This window comes from Lasioglossum baleicum, chromosome 14 (assembly GCF_051020765.1).
Source record: "Lasioglossum baleicum chromosome 14, iyLasBale1, whole genome shotgun sequence".
In the NCBI taxonomy this organism is placed as follows: Eukaryota; Metazoa; Arthropoda; class Insecta; order Hymenoptera; family Halictidae; genus Lasioglossum; species Lasioglossum baleicum.
Genome location: NC_134942.1, coordinates 5,182,131 through 5,197,299, shown reverse-complemented (window position 1 = coordinate 5,197,299; position 15,169 = coordinate 5,182,131). Strand labels below are relative to the sequence as shown.

Genomic DNA, 15,169 nt, shown 5'->3' with positions numbered 1-15,169 from the left:
GGAACGAAAACTCCAGCATTCACCATTTTCTTCAGTCTTTTCTTCAAACGTCCAGAGGAAGGCCTCTCTAAATTGGTCCAATTAAAACTAACGCGGCCGAATTATGTTCCGCGCAGCTGTAACCGGAGTCGAGACTTGAAAATATTGGTTTAAACGTTTCAGGAATTTCACTAGTAAAAACTGCAGTCGATTCTTCAAACGTAGAATTTTTTGTTTAACCCCTTAACTCCGGAATTTAGTTTTAAAAATCCTCCACAGAGTGCGGTCCAATAAGAAGATGGCGACTCAACCGGAAGAGTACGAGGGTGTGAAAAAAATGGCCCGACTGTATTTGATGAATTGATTGCCTCACGTTTATTAGATTTCTACCAGAAAGGCACTTGTATCACGATGGAAGAAGTGCATTGGTTCCGATGGAAATTATTTCAATTAATGGAATATGAATAAAGCTTGTAAAATAAAAGTCTACGTTAAAGATTCAAAAGGGCCATTTCATTTGCAACAACCTAATAGATCCATGAAAATTTTCTGCTATGTACCTGAATGTTAGTCGTGTCCAATAAAAAGATGGCGACCCAACAGGAAGAGTACGAGGGTGTGAAAAAAATGGCCCGACTGCATTTGATGAATTGATTGCCTCACGTTTATTAGATTTCTACCAGAAAGGCATCGAGGCACTTGTACCACGATGGAAGAAGTGCATTGATTTCGATGAAAATTATTTCAATTAATGGAATATAAATAAAGCTTGTAAAATAAAGATTCAGAATTAAAGATTCAAAACGGCCATTTCATTTGCAACAACCTAACAGATCCATGAAAATTTTCTGCTATGTACCTGAATGTTAGTCGTGCCCAATAAAAAAGATGGCGACTCAACAGGAAGAGTACAAGGGTGTGAAAAAAATGGCCGGGAGTGCTCAGGTTAATTAATCGGCAGATAAATGCCGGTAGATAAGAGGTACGAGGTTTCGCTCGGTGTTGCGAGAGCACGAATTAGCGACAGTCCTCGATGCAAATGATTTGCCCAGACGAATAAAGTAAAGCGAGCAACAGTTTCCGCCGGGGATTGCAGTGGAACACGGCTCGCCTTCGGATATGTCCGCGTTTTTGCCGGTTTTCAACGCGAAGTGAAAGCAGAAACTGCGCCCCGACTGTCCGTCCGTCAAACGGTCGTGGCTCGACGTGATTTTTCCCCCCGTTAAATCGACTGTTAATTTCATTGTGCACGTCACGGCGCCGCTTAGACTTCCTTTCAGCGATCGGCCAACCTAACCGGCCGATTTTTCACCGTTCGACAGGGTACACACGCAATCCGATGAGGAGATTATTAAGGCAGGACGGTCTTTCGAAAGCGTTTCGTTCTTTCCGATCAACGTTTCCTCGCGCACATGATTTCCTATGACTAACGTTCCCCTTTTTATTCTGCCCCTCGACGGCCACCGAGATTAATCGATCTCTCGAACGGTCTGATAAGCGACATTAAGATCTCACCTGTCGTCTCTGTCTCCTTCTTCCTGATTTCTACTTTTATTTTATCCCATTTTATCTCAAAATTCGAAAAACTTCAACATTTTGAACATATTAAAATCTTTCAAATAAGGCGAACATAAAATCGTCCAGTTTAAGTCTGAGAACCATAATAAAGGCCAAAGTCCTACTGATAAGTAGACTGCGGATGTTTATGCATTTATAGCAAAATTGAGAACAGATGAAATTCTAAAAAAATTCAACATGTTATAAGATCATTAAGGGAAGAAATAACGTTTGATTTAGTTTCCATTTCTTGCAATCGATGGAGACAATATTTATTTTGCATCGATCACAAGACACAGGAGCGAAATAAAAATGTCTTTCTCCTTTTAATTATCGGGTTAATCTGAAACCAATAAGCTGATGTCTCCAAATCTTTTTACTATGTCCACTGCTTTAAATTGTGCTTACCCATTTTTGTCAGAAATGCATGAAATCCGAAGTCTACGGATAAGGTACAACAGCACCGAATAATAGATTAAAAGCCGGAGAATCCTCATAAAAACATTCTATAAATTGATTTATGGGAAAATCTCGGGATTCAAACGAAGTTTTCTTGATCAGAAATGCATGAAATCTGAAGTCTACCGATAAGCAAGGTACAGCAGCACCGAATAATAGATTAAAAGCCGGAGGACCCTAATAAAAACATTGTATAAATTGATTTATGGGAAAATCTCGGGATTCACACGGATTTTTCTTAACGATGCCACGTTTAACGAACTCTGACCCTCGAGGACCGGTGAAGCTGTCCATCCGCCGGAGCCATCCATCTTCATTGAAAATGGAAGCTTTCTCAGCATTAATAATTGTTAGCGATCGCTCCCACAAAGCGTCGTTCATTAAACTAATGATGTTTTCAATATTCAATCGACAGTTTCCTTCGGAACCGGGTCCCCTGATAAATGATTTGATCACCGCAGCCGGTGAAAGCATCCAGGCAAAGGGCAGGCAAATACGTGGATAGGTGAACGATTTAACGCGGCGATAATGGCGAATGATCGATCGATTATACGCCGCGACGTGGGCTCTCACGTGTCGTGTTTTGATCGGCCTCGATCCCGCGCCGACTTAAATATAGCAGGAAACGGAATCTGTTTACCAACTTGTTCGATCGAATTTCTTGCAACAGCGGAAGTGCGTCGATTTCGAATCTTCAGGTTCTCTCCTGAAGTGAGCAGAAAAATTTCTCCAGATTCTAGTGCATAATCTGTCTTGTTAAATTCCACATCTTCGGATCTGTTTGCCATTCAATTCTAGAGTCTGGCCATCGATCAGCCGCGGGGAGACCGCCGCGAAACTTCAGTGAATCGCGCACCGATTTATTACGGGGAAAAATGTCGTCAACAGATAAGGGTGTTGGCCGGGAGGGAGGAGAAAACCGGTGGCGACTCTAGCGATGGGTTCTGCAGCGATCTGTGCATATTTCTAAAACCTCGAACACCTCTTACCTCTGAATTGATTTACAACCCACCTGATTCGTAAGACAGCGAAGATTTATAATTAAAAACGTTATTTGCACCGATTGTAGGAAACAGTGACCTTCCTTAACAATCTCAGCCCCTTGCACTATGATTTATTTCGCGTAATCAGGATTCCATGGACGTTTCCATTAAATTCCATAGAAGTAATCGGGCCTCCTTTGACGATTATAATTAACTAGGGAAAAGGAACCTAAATATCTCCTTCATTTGTGAAGACCAGACTGCGAATGTTTAATTTTCAATTTTTCTAGACGAATTTCAAGAAACTGGAATAAAATACAATGTTATTTCCACTGGTGGTACCCTTACAGATCTCAATAAAATAAAAATTGTACTAAATTCTGCCGAATTTTATATTCCACCCTTTTTTGAAAATTTTCAGAAGCCATAAATACATCAAGATCCGCAGTCTACTGATGACTAGACAGTGGATTTTATGCATTTATAACAAAAATGGGCGAGTGTAATTTAAAACAGTAAAAATATCAGAAGAATTTTAAAATACTGTTATATTATTTTCAACCTATTAAGCATATTAAGAAAGAAAATAAATTCCTGTTTCATTCCAACGTGTGTTATAATTGAATTAAAAAATTTTTACTTTGCATAAAGGTCTAGTGATGACATAACAAATGTTTTTAATGCAATGACATCACAAGGTGAATGCTTTGCAAATTTTATTTTCTTTTTTCAAGGTAATTGTTCCGGAGTTTTTCCACGCGTTCTCCAATGGCTAAATATTAGTAACAAGAATGAACAGTATTGAACAGCATACTCCGCCGATTTGAACATGTTCGAGAGCATCGAGTAGCCATCGCTGCGCGCTCGAACACGCGCTGGCTCGCTCGCTCGCGGCCCGTCTGTGATCCGGCGATAAATAATTTTCACCGTTCCACTGTCAAATGCCTGCCTGTGGGTGTTCGCACGTAAATGATATATATTTATACCGGCCGATTCGCCGCACCGATAACAGAGCGTAATCAATAACGCGGGCGACTTAATACTCCGAGAGAGGAAAGCCCGCTCGCGCGGGATAACGGGCTCTCCGCTTATTTTCGCTAACGCCGCGATCCCGGTAATTGGCAGCTCGATCCCGTGAACCGTTCTTCTAGATCCCAGCCAGTTTTCGTTCTCTCAGCATCGATTTTTCCCGGCGTTTGTCGTTGCGCGAATCCGCCAGCGTAATATTCAACACGTTCGATTCGGTACTCGCAGACGACGTTGATCGGTTACCAGCATTTATTTACTTGTGGTTAAATGGGACAATACTATACTTGTGAGTACCATAATCGCCAGCAATCTTTTCGTGTCCTCTCGCAAGGGACGTGAAGTCGATGAAGAAGGATTCCGTGGTTTTAAATTTCGTTGGAGCTCGTCGTAACAATGTTTAAGAGTGCGAAATAATTTTTGGAACGTAGATTAGAATGTTTCGAAGAAAGAAGATTTTCGGAGACTCCTTGCGGAAAAGATTCCGCAGACTTGTGTCAGCGCGGAGGCTCGCGAGTCACGTGAACGGCTACTCCTAAGCAGGAAATATGTAGCCTACAAAGTTAGCGGATCGTAGACAATTGCCGTGTGTCGCAAGACAGGGGCTAGAAAAGGTCGACGAGTCGGATGACTATTATTAGAACCGACGCTGACAGCCGCGATTCGAACTGTTTTCGCGTGAAAAAAGATCGCACGCGATTATGGTAATCATCCGGTAACTTAATCCCCGCTGAAAAACTTGACCGATTTCGTATCCTTAATTTTGAAAAATCGATAAGTTACCTTGTCGTGAGATAAAGGTTCTTGCTTTCATAGGACGACGGAAACACGTGTCGAATTGCCAGAAGAGAAGGACGAGGGTTGCAAGATTTAGCATGCGTGAGTGTGACGTCGTGATTACTCAAGAACTCTTTCCCTGATCAGCATAATAGAGTCGTTTCTATGTGGCAGGTCGGACTGGACGTGACCATATTTCGCGTGAATGAAATATTTGGAGCGACGTGACGCAAACCGGCACGTCGATAAAACCGTTCCGGAGACAGGTTAAGAATCGCGATCGATCGATCCACGATTTATATTTCATCGGTCCGGAAATCGTCGCCAAAATGCTCGCGCGTCATGTCCATCCATATCACTCCGTGCTCTTTCTCAACATTAGCCATTCAGATCTTTCTCGATTCTATTCGGGGACATGCTCGGAAATCCTGTGGAATATTTTATAGGATTGTTTAAAAATTGTCGGGGCGGGAATCCACTTCATTTAGATGGAATATTAAAACATTCAGGGCCGGATTAAGCCTAATAGCAGAAGTAGCAAATGCTACTTCAGCTTGTAAAATTGTGTAACAGCCCTGGCTACCGTTGACAGGTATTTTTTCTAAAACAAAAAGAAGGTCATTCATTCGATTTTATTTTATTATCATACAAAACAGGCTTCCTGGTAACATTTGCTACAGGCCCCGCGCTGGCTTAATCCGGCCCTGAAAACACTGGGACTATTTAATCGAATAAAACGAAATTCAATACGTTGAAAATATTCCAATTTAAAAATATCGTATTATTCTTTACTTATTTATGCGATCACGAAAAGTAATAAAATCCTTTGCTACCAATTCGCAGTCCAATCACAGATTCACGAGGTCAATTTAGACAATCCCCTTCTAAATAAGAAAAATATAGAAGGCATAAAAAATTAATAAAAGTGCTGAGATAATAATAAAAATTGAAGAGCTATGAAAGAAAGTAGGGTCGTCCAAGTGGGGGTCCCAGGCGTTTAATTGGCGATTGCGTCAGCCGAGCGAATTCGATCCAAGAAAGGAAACGTCGCGGAGCAAATCGCGCGCTTTATAACCGGAAGTCGAGCGCAGGCTGGGAGAAGCGATCTCGGAATAATTCCGCGGGTAAGGCGAAACTGCCGGCAGAAAAATCTAGGAATTAATTCGACGGTTGTGTGAGTGCGTGGGCGGCGAACGAGGCCCCTCGACGTCTTCCATTCTACTCCCTCCCCCTACCCTCTTTATCCCCCTTTTATCCCTCTTCATCCCTCCCCCCCTTTGTCTTCCTCGGCCCTCCATTCACTCGCATTTTCCTGGTTGATCGACACTCTCCGCTCCCTTCTTTGTGGTTCTCTGTCTCTCTGTAGTCTCTCGCTCGTTGTTCGCCTTTTCTCCACCATTTTCCTTTCTCATTTCCCCACCCACCACCGCCCCTCGACTATTCTTTCGTCCCTGTTTACTTTGTGAGACTGTTTCTTCTTGCATTCAGATTTTTCCAGGAGCCTCTCCTCAGTGTACTCTCCACAGACCTCCGTTATTCTCTATTCTTCGACGACCTTCTCTATTCTTTCGGCAGTCAATTTTCTTTCTGGAGCACACGTTCGATTCCTTGGAAACTCCTTTCTGCACTGGCACACTGTGCTCGAGACGCAACACTCGGTCTCTCTGAAGCCTCTGCAATGATTTACCGCAGCAACTCCGAGCTACAAAATTTCTAAGCCCCAGAGAAGCTGAAGAATATTTGTACTTGCTAGTGAAAATTGTTCTGTGATCGCGAGATACCTGAAGCTGCCACTACAAAATTAAATTCCCGATTCCAGAGTTATGATCAGGTTACAAAGTTACGAAAACTCGGATAAAATTGGAAGCTGTTATTTTCTCTCCACCAAGCTGAACGACCTTGGAGGAGGTTGAAATCCAGTTTAATTCCTCCGGCGGTTTTTACCCTGAAAATGATACCAGCCCTAAGTTCTCCAGGCCCACGGGGTAAATTGGATAGAAACTAGTTACCGTCGACGACGGAATAAAGTTGACGGACTCGTTAACAGAGAGTACTCGGTTGCCAAGCTAGTTTCGGAGAGGTGCATCTCGAGCGATCGATAGCCGGGTCTGTTTTTCAGAAAGCACCCCAGCGACACGGGGTGCAAATCAAAGGTGCAACTGCCGGGGTAAACAAACTTCCTTCCAGGTTACGTGACTCCTGTTTCTGAACGATTGAACCGATCACGAACCGTGCTCCGTATCGCTAGGTTGGGTTCTCCGTTACGTAAGTCGTGGCGGCCTTGCATTATAGCATCATAACCATTCATCCTGTCCGCTCACCTGCAATGCGCCACACTCGGTGTCCGCTCGGGATATCCACGACGCACGGCCGCGACAAAATTCTGGATGTTACTGCACGATTACGGTCTCGTGTGATCGCTAAATCAATTTCGCTTCTCGAAAAATACTGAAATTGCATTTTCGCTCGCGAAAGGAACTTACAATTATTTTATAACATAACTTGGACATCCAAGTATACGCACAAAGAGTTTCGTTAACATCCGTTCGTTAATAATATGTCAAAAAATTATTTGGGGCAGTTATGGAACATCGGTCAGGCCTCTTTAAATAATTTTTCAGAATGTTACTAATGATAGGATGCTGTCGAAACATTTTTTGTGTACAAGGCAATGTTAGTACTCTTATGTAAAAAAAATTCCGAGTCAATTGGTGGAACTCGAGGAGAAATTGTTAAACAATACAGTTTTGTCGGAAGGAAATTCCTCCTACGGGAAGGACGATAGGCGTGTATCTGGGTTAGTTAGAGTTCGCCGGTAAAAGTATGTTTTACGAGGTAGTCTGGCAACTAGAGGCATACTTTACGCAGCGCTTTGTACTATTCCAGGGTTCCGAGAGAGCTTGTAGACGAGTAAACTCGTTCTCGTCCAGTGGCTCGTCGAGACAACTTGTTCTTGCCCCCATGTCTTCCTCTCTCGCGAGCGTCTCATAACTTGACACGCTTTTCCGCGGATCGCGGCTCAGTTGGAATTATATTCTCCCGTGATAGTGGATGATGGACTCTTCGCTCTACTCTGCCGAGAGACTCCGCTAACTACCGCGGTGTGCCGAACAGGCACATTTTTATCGAATTTTTAAGAAATCGATCGAATTAAATTGGAGGGACGAGAATAAAGGACGCAATGCAGTTGTTAGGCAATAGTCTTCAATTGTGAGTGCAGCACAGGGACTGTACACTGACTTTAGAGAATTACAGAGATATTAATTTAATTTAGCAAACTTCAACTCTCATTTTTAGACCAGTGCGAAAGAAATTGTGAATACAATTCTACAAAATTGTATTCAGTTCACATTCTATCAAATTTCTCAGAGGTGGAATTAACTTAATAGAAATTGGTAAAAACTCCACAAACTACGAACGAATCACATTTTTCAAAAAAACTCTGCAAGCTACGAATTAATAAAATTTTTCGGAGGTGGAGTCAGTAAATAAGAAATTGCAAGCTACGAAATAAGAAACTGTGCAAACTACGATGAATCAAATTTTTCAGAGGTGGAATGAAAGAATAAGAAATTAGTAAAAACTCTGCAAGCCACGAATGAATAAAATTTTTCAGAGATGGAATGAATAAAGAAAAAATTGGTAAAAAGTCTGCAAGCTACTAATAAATCACATTTTTCAGAGATGGATTGAATAAATAAAAAAATCGGTGAAAACTCCGCAAACTACGAATGAATAAAATTTTTAAGAGGTGGATTGAATAAAGAAAAGGTTGGCAAAAACTCTGCAGGCTACGAACGAATCGCCTTTTTCAGAGGTGGAATGAATAAGTATAAGATTGGTAAAAAGTCTGCAAGCTGCGAAGAGATGCAGAATCCTGCGAATCAATCACTGTACCCAGCGACGTCCTCCACGCTTCCGAATTCGAGTTTCGGCGCATGCACATTCAGCCTAATGAAGAGGCATAAGCGAGTACAACGATCCCGTTTGACAGGCTCGCGAGAGGATCCTCGCAGAGACAGCTGAAGCTGATGCAGGAAGAGACGCTATACAGAGAGGGTCACGTTGAACCTGAGGGGCCTGAAGGGGGCCCGAGGAAAGTCCTGGCGACCACCGCTCGCCAGGATTAGTTTTCTTCGCGTTGTTATGTTAATAGACACGTCGACACGCGGAAGTACCGGCCGCGACACGGGTACCGGACCCTCGTTCAACAAACGAGAAGTGTCTTGCAAGTTTATTGCCTGCCACCGATGATGCCCCGTCTCGTTGCCCCTCCGCCTCTCCTTCAGGCTACAATGGTACGCAGGATCTCCTGAAATCCTTCAGACCAAGAATAGAAAGTTACCGCGCCGTTTTGCTGTCTGACTGCGTTGCTACTGCGGTTCGTTTATCGTAAACCTACTTCTTCAGCAACGTTGCTTCCCGTACAAGTTTTTTAAATATGCTCGTGTATGCAATTGTATGAATGGAAAACAATCTTTACTGAAACTAATACAGAGTGTCCCAAAAAATGTATTTCTTTGAAAGGGGTAATTCCTGAGGTCATTTGAAGAAACTTTTTCCTTTGCGAAAATCTTCTCCGCGGCTCCGTTCAGGAGTTACCAACGAAAAACACAAACCAATCAGAGCGCGGCTACAGATAAGTGGGCGTTGCTGTTGGCCGAGCCGGGATCCGCCCACTGCAGCCGCGCTGAAATTGGCCAATGTTTTTCGTTAATAACTCCTTAACAAAGCTGCGGAGAAGATTTTCGCAAAGGAAAAAGTTACTTCAAATTATCTCAGGAATCATCCCAAGGAAGTATATCTTTGGAGAACATCCTGTATATTAGTATATTCTTCACAGAGGATTATTATAGCTTGAATTTCGTCGTAGGTCAGGTAAAAATTTATTTTTAAATCAATCATAAAAGTATTGCATATTTCTTCAGGAAAATGGAGAGTTTATGATCTCTGTGGAAGAAATTGTCTGGTTAAGAATGACCGGTTCACGATCGGGCGAAGGGACTTTCATCTCGGCGGAAAGGACTCGTGCGGCCCGACTCATTTCCACGATCAAGATTTCCACGCGAGGAGCCTTGATCACGGAACCGTGGATCGTTCGTCTCTCCTCCTTCCCACGAGCGTCCCCCGCCGCGGATCATCCTGGGAAGAGATCGGCTGCCGGCGATACCGGCTGCCGAGATAGCGATCAGGATCTCGAGCGGCGGTGTTCCATCACTTTCTCCGCCGGTTTGTACACCGTGTTAATAAATGCCGGTGACATTTTTTCACGGCCGATCCTCTCCGGCCTGACGTAACCGGGAGGGGATCCTGCTGTAGCCGTTGTTGTTTGTTGTCGTTGTCGTTGTCCGTGTTCTCGCGTCGATCGTGACAGGATCATCGGCCCCCGCCACGGGTATAACACACACTTTTATCGGTCGCCGAACAACGACCCGACTTCCGTTCCACGGCTGAACCAAACACGAAGTTCTGCAGGAATCAGGGGGGGGGGGGGTCTAAGTTATCGGTTCCCTCGATTTGCATTTTTCCGTACAGATCGGAATTTTTTATCTCTGGAACTGTGGGTCCGATCTCGATGAAATTTTTTTCATTCAATCTAGATGGTTTGCTCTATTGTACAAATTTTTTTCCAATTGAAAAATTAATTTTATAAGCAAATTATAAACGGATTCGGTGATTTTCGTAGATATCCTTCTGGAGGATTGAACGTCGTTGTAGTTACGAATTTTTATCTCCGAGAATACGTGTCCGATTCGATTGAACCTTTTTTTGTTTTCATCTGGAAGGTCAAAGCTACGATGCCAAATTTTTTGTAGTTGAAAAATTAATTTTGTCTGAAAATGAACGTTCATATTTGTCACGATCTTTGCACGTTTCCGCGAGAGTCGAACGCCGTTGCAGTTAAGAATTTTTATCTCGGAAACCGTGCAACCGATCCGGTTGATCCTTGTCGCATTCGAATCTGGAAGGTTCAAGCTGCGACAGCAATTTTTCTCGTCGCCGGGGAAATCGATTTCGCACCGATGAAAAATAGGAAGCGGTTAGCCGGAGTTTTCCCAGTTGCGTCAGATTCAGGGAAAGTCTGTGTTCAGGGAGCGACAAGCGTTTGCAGGTAAATGAAAGGCTGTGTACCTCAAGTAACCTCGGGTAATGGCACCGGATAATTCCTCGTATCGCTGGTAATTGCTGTTTACGCGGTCCCGTGCACGCCGGTTACGCGATGACCACGACGAGACCACCGTGGATTTACGCTCGGAGCGATCGTTTTTCCGATCGATGGAAAATGGAAGTGCCCGTTGTGTCCGAGTATTAAATGGAGAAGCTTGGAGACTGGATATTGAAAAACTAATTCGTCTCTTCCGTCTTCGAATATCCGGGGAAAAAGGAGAGGGAAAAGCAGAAGTTCCACGGCGATTCTTCAGGCTTCCCGTTCGAGAAGGATCGTCGAGGCTGAATATCGTGGGACAATGTTCTTTAGAACTCGCCTGCGGCTAGAACGTTGAGAATCGACAGGAAAATTCATCTTCTGACAAGCAACAGCATCGTTTCCACTTCGAGGACATCTTGGGAGAAAGAGCTGCGCTTCTACTACTGTGAAGAAGCTGGAAGAACTCGCTACGAATTTTATAATGCAGAATAAAAATAGTCTGCATCGATTATTCAAAAGTTATTTCCTTCTTTAAAAAATTAAAGATAAGTTATCAATTTTATATCGTTATTATACTATTTCTTAGATTGAATAAATTCCCTTTCATTGAATTTTTATCGTTGAGATCAGCATCGATGATTTATTACAGTATTTGTACTGTTCTCTAGAATTCCTCTTGCTTCCACATTACGAACAATATCGATTACTCTGATCGCAGATATCACTTGCTCCAGGCGAGAATATCCAAGGAATTCGCGCTTCGACAGCGATAAATAAACTCGGGGAACGTGTCCAAGCAAAAAAAGGCGAAGTGTAAAACGATTCATTTGTTCAACAAAGGGGGATACTTGAGTGCAACTGTGCGTCGAGTTGCATCGAAACCGGCCACGAAACCGAAAGTCAACCGGCTCTCGCTCGAGCGTCCGATAAGATAATCGCGCTCGCGCGAGTAAATTGATATCGTTTAATTCAATGCCTACGTAGCGAATTATACCCCGAGATTATCCGAGAGGGGTCCGAGTGCGTTGAATAATGGCGCAACATTGTGACCAATATACGAGTCCATCGATTAAGCGAGCACGCTAAATACTTCGGCGTGACGTATTCGAGCAGAGAGCTTCAATTATGGCAGAGTCTCCCAACCAATTCTTCGAGCGATTTTAGGAATTCGAGAGGCATTCGACGGGAATCGCGATGGGGTTCGATCTGTACGAGCTCTCGAGTTCACCCCTGAACGTCAAATCAAATTTCATATTTTCGACGAACGATCGCCCTCGGCAAACTCTGTACATATACAGGGCGTTCCAAAAATATTGTACTACTTTGAAAGGGGTGATTCCTGAGGTTATTTAGAGTAACTTTTCCCTTTGCGGAAATGTTCTCCGTAGCTTCGTTCAGAAGTTATTAACGAAAAACACAAGCCAATCAGAGCGCATGTGGATGGGCCCCGCCCACTGCGCTGTGATTGGCCCGTGATTATCGTTAATAACTTCCGAACGGAGCCGCGGAGAAAATTTTCGTAAAGGAAAAAGTTTCTTCAAATGATCTGAGGAATCAGCTAATTCAACTTAATGCGTCGAATGTAAATTAACTTGTAAGTGTTCAAGAATGATCCATAAAATCTTTGTTAGTTTAAAGAGCTGTGGTTGGAGGAAATGGAGGAGACGAAAGGCGAAGAATGGTGGCTCGCGTTCCCCGAGGAGAGTTGAAAGTCACTGGCGAAGAGGTGCACGATAATTGCATATCCAGTTCTAAACGACGACGTTAATCGCCCAATAAATACTACGTCACCGGGAAGCTGCAATTAATTCCATTACAGAGTTTCACGGATTGATCTTGATCGACGCGCAGTCCCGGGAAGAATGAGTCCGCGTCGGAGAACAGGTTCGAAGCATTGGAAACCACTGAATAATAGTAATCACCGAAATGAAATCGGAGATCACGTTGAGAACGTGTTATATTGTCCAAGCATTAGGACCGATCCCTCACCCAAGGCTTCGTCATAATTACAAAAAATCGTATGATCAAAGCGCAGTGTGCTTTTCCGCGTGCTCGAACTTCTGTATACTTAATGGCACACTGTTCATTTGCAATTTGTTCCGGATAACGACCGACTATCTCTGCTACTAAGAACATAGAACGCGCGAGCGAAATTGCATATCGTTTCCACGAAACGGCGACCATCGCAGCTTCTATTAATCGATCAGGCGTGAACTCGTTTGGGTTTTAGTTCCTCGCAAAGCGGTTCGATCGGTTCGAGTTCTCTTGTTGTGTCGATATGGTCCGCTGAGCATCAATCGATAGCCTGATAGTATCCGCTGAATATCAATTAACGATCACGCGATAACATCAATCTGGTTTCCCTGTGTTTTCTTTCTCTGCGATACGGCTCTTCGGGAAGGGATAGAACAAGAGGGATCTAGAGAAGTTGCTGGACTCGCGAATTTTTATCTCGGGAACTATACGTCGGATCGGGATGAATTTTTTTTTTTATTGTAATCTCGGAGGTTTGATCCACGGCAAATGATTTATTCCAGTTGAAAAATTTAGGTTGTAACGCGTAGAAAAAGATTTTGAACGAATTCGTGGAATTGCGATTTTTCTTTATTTCGACGAGACAGGTTGTACTCGTGAATTTTTATCTCGAGAACCAATTGTCGGATCGGATTGAACCTTGTCTTATATTAATGCAGAAGATTTGATCTACTGTAAGAAATATTTTCAATGCTGAAAGTCGTGAGCGAATTTTTATGTCGCGTGTTTTGTTCATTTCGGAAGAACATGCTCGGAAATTTATATCTCGAGGACAGCTTAACGGATCGAGATGAACCGAGATGAGCGCAATAATTTCGTGGAGTAACGAAAAATCGATTTCGCAACGAGCCCGCGGACAATTCGATCGATCCCGCGGCGGACGTTGAAAAATAGTACGCGCGGACGGCCGATTTTTCGTAGCGGATCGATCGCCGGGGGCGCGGAGGAACGGCGTTCTTTGATTTAGAAGCAATAAGCCGGCGGAGAGGAGGCCGCCTCTTCGTCGAAGGAGAGAGAAAAGTAGCGAGAAAGAGGAGACGGGAGAGAGAATCGAGCGAGCAAGAAGGCCGACCGCGGACAATGCGTGCACGCGAAAAGAACGGGGCTGCTTACTAATTAGGGCCGGTGCATTGATAAATCGGGCCGATTATTAAAAGTCGTACGGACACGAAGGCGTGGCCCGCCCACACCGACCCTTTTCTTCTTTCCCGTTCGCCGGCGCGGCGGGATCGCAAAAAGAAGGACGCCGATCCACTCCGCGCCGCGCCGGCAGGCGTTGCGGTTTTGCGGCCGAGCAAAAATCGGGGAAGCGGAACGGGCACCGATCCGCAGCTGATTTTCCACACACACCGTGGGCCCCGCACCCTCGCGAAAAGCTGGAAACGATTGCCACCCGGTCAACACCGAGATAAGCCGAGCAAACTGTCGCTCAAAAGAACCGGCCGAGTATCCTCGCAATCGCCATCGTCGCGAATGGCAACGTACCGAAATCGGGTCGTGGCGCCATCGAACAGCTTATCTAACAAGCGTAGATAAAAACAAGCATTGTTTTTCGTTGCCGAACACTTTCTACACCGAAAGACGTCAAAAGACTCTAAATATTAGATGATTGCGTAAGTTCGTGCCCGATTTGAAAATAAAATTCAAACGTTAAAGTTTAATTCACCATTCTTTTCTAATAATAAATTTTTTAATGTTTTCGGCGCAACGGTTCGATCGTTTATTACGAATTATAAAGCAACTTTGCTAATTGTCATACAAAATCAACGTTTCGATCCCAGTTTGAATCTTTTTCAAGATTTATTTGAATCGCGTCTGTAAATTAAATATGTTATAGTAATTTTGAAAAAACAGAAATATTGAATGATTGGATGTAAGAAAAATTGTTCATAAAGGGGCACACCCACTTGCTTTGGAGAAAATAAATTTATGATAAATGTGCGACACGGGTGTTGCGTGCGTCGTACATGCTTGTTGTCAAGATGCTGATGTACGAACGTATTTTGAAACCGATCTAAATTATCAATCTTTCCTAATTGTAGAAAATTTAACCATTTTTTAATTTTAATTTAACCAATCTTTAAAATCTTTAAAAATTACGCAATCATATAATATTATGGAACCATTCGATTACTCGTTTAGTGCTTGTACAGGGTGTACCAAAAGCGTTGTACTTGAAAGGGCTGACTCCTGAGTTCGTCTGAAC

At 43.5% G+C, this 15,169-nt stretch overlaps 1 protein-coding gene across 3 annotated transcripts in view; it reads right to left on the bottom strand.

The window, feature by feature from the left end:
- LOC143215985 (GAS2-like protein pickled eggs) overlaps positions 1-15,169 on the bottom strand; it is an 87,787-nt gene that overhangs the window by 15,966 nt on the left and 56,652 nt on the right. The window lies entirely within an intron of this gene.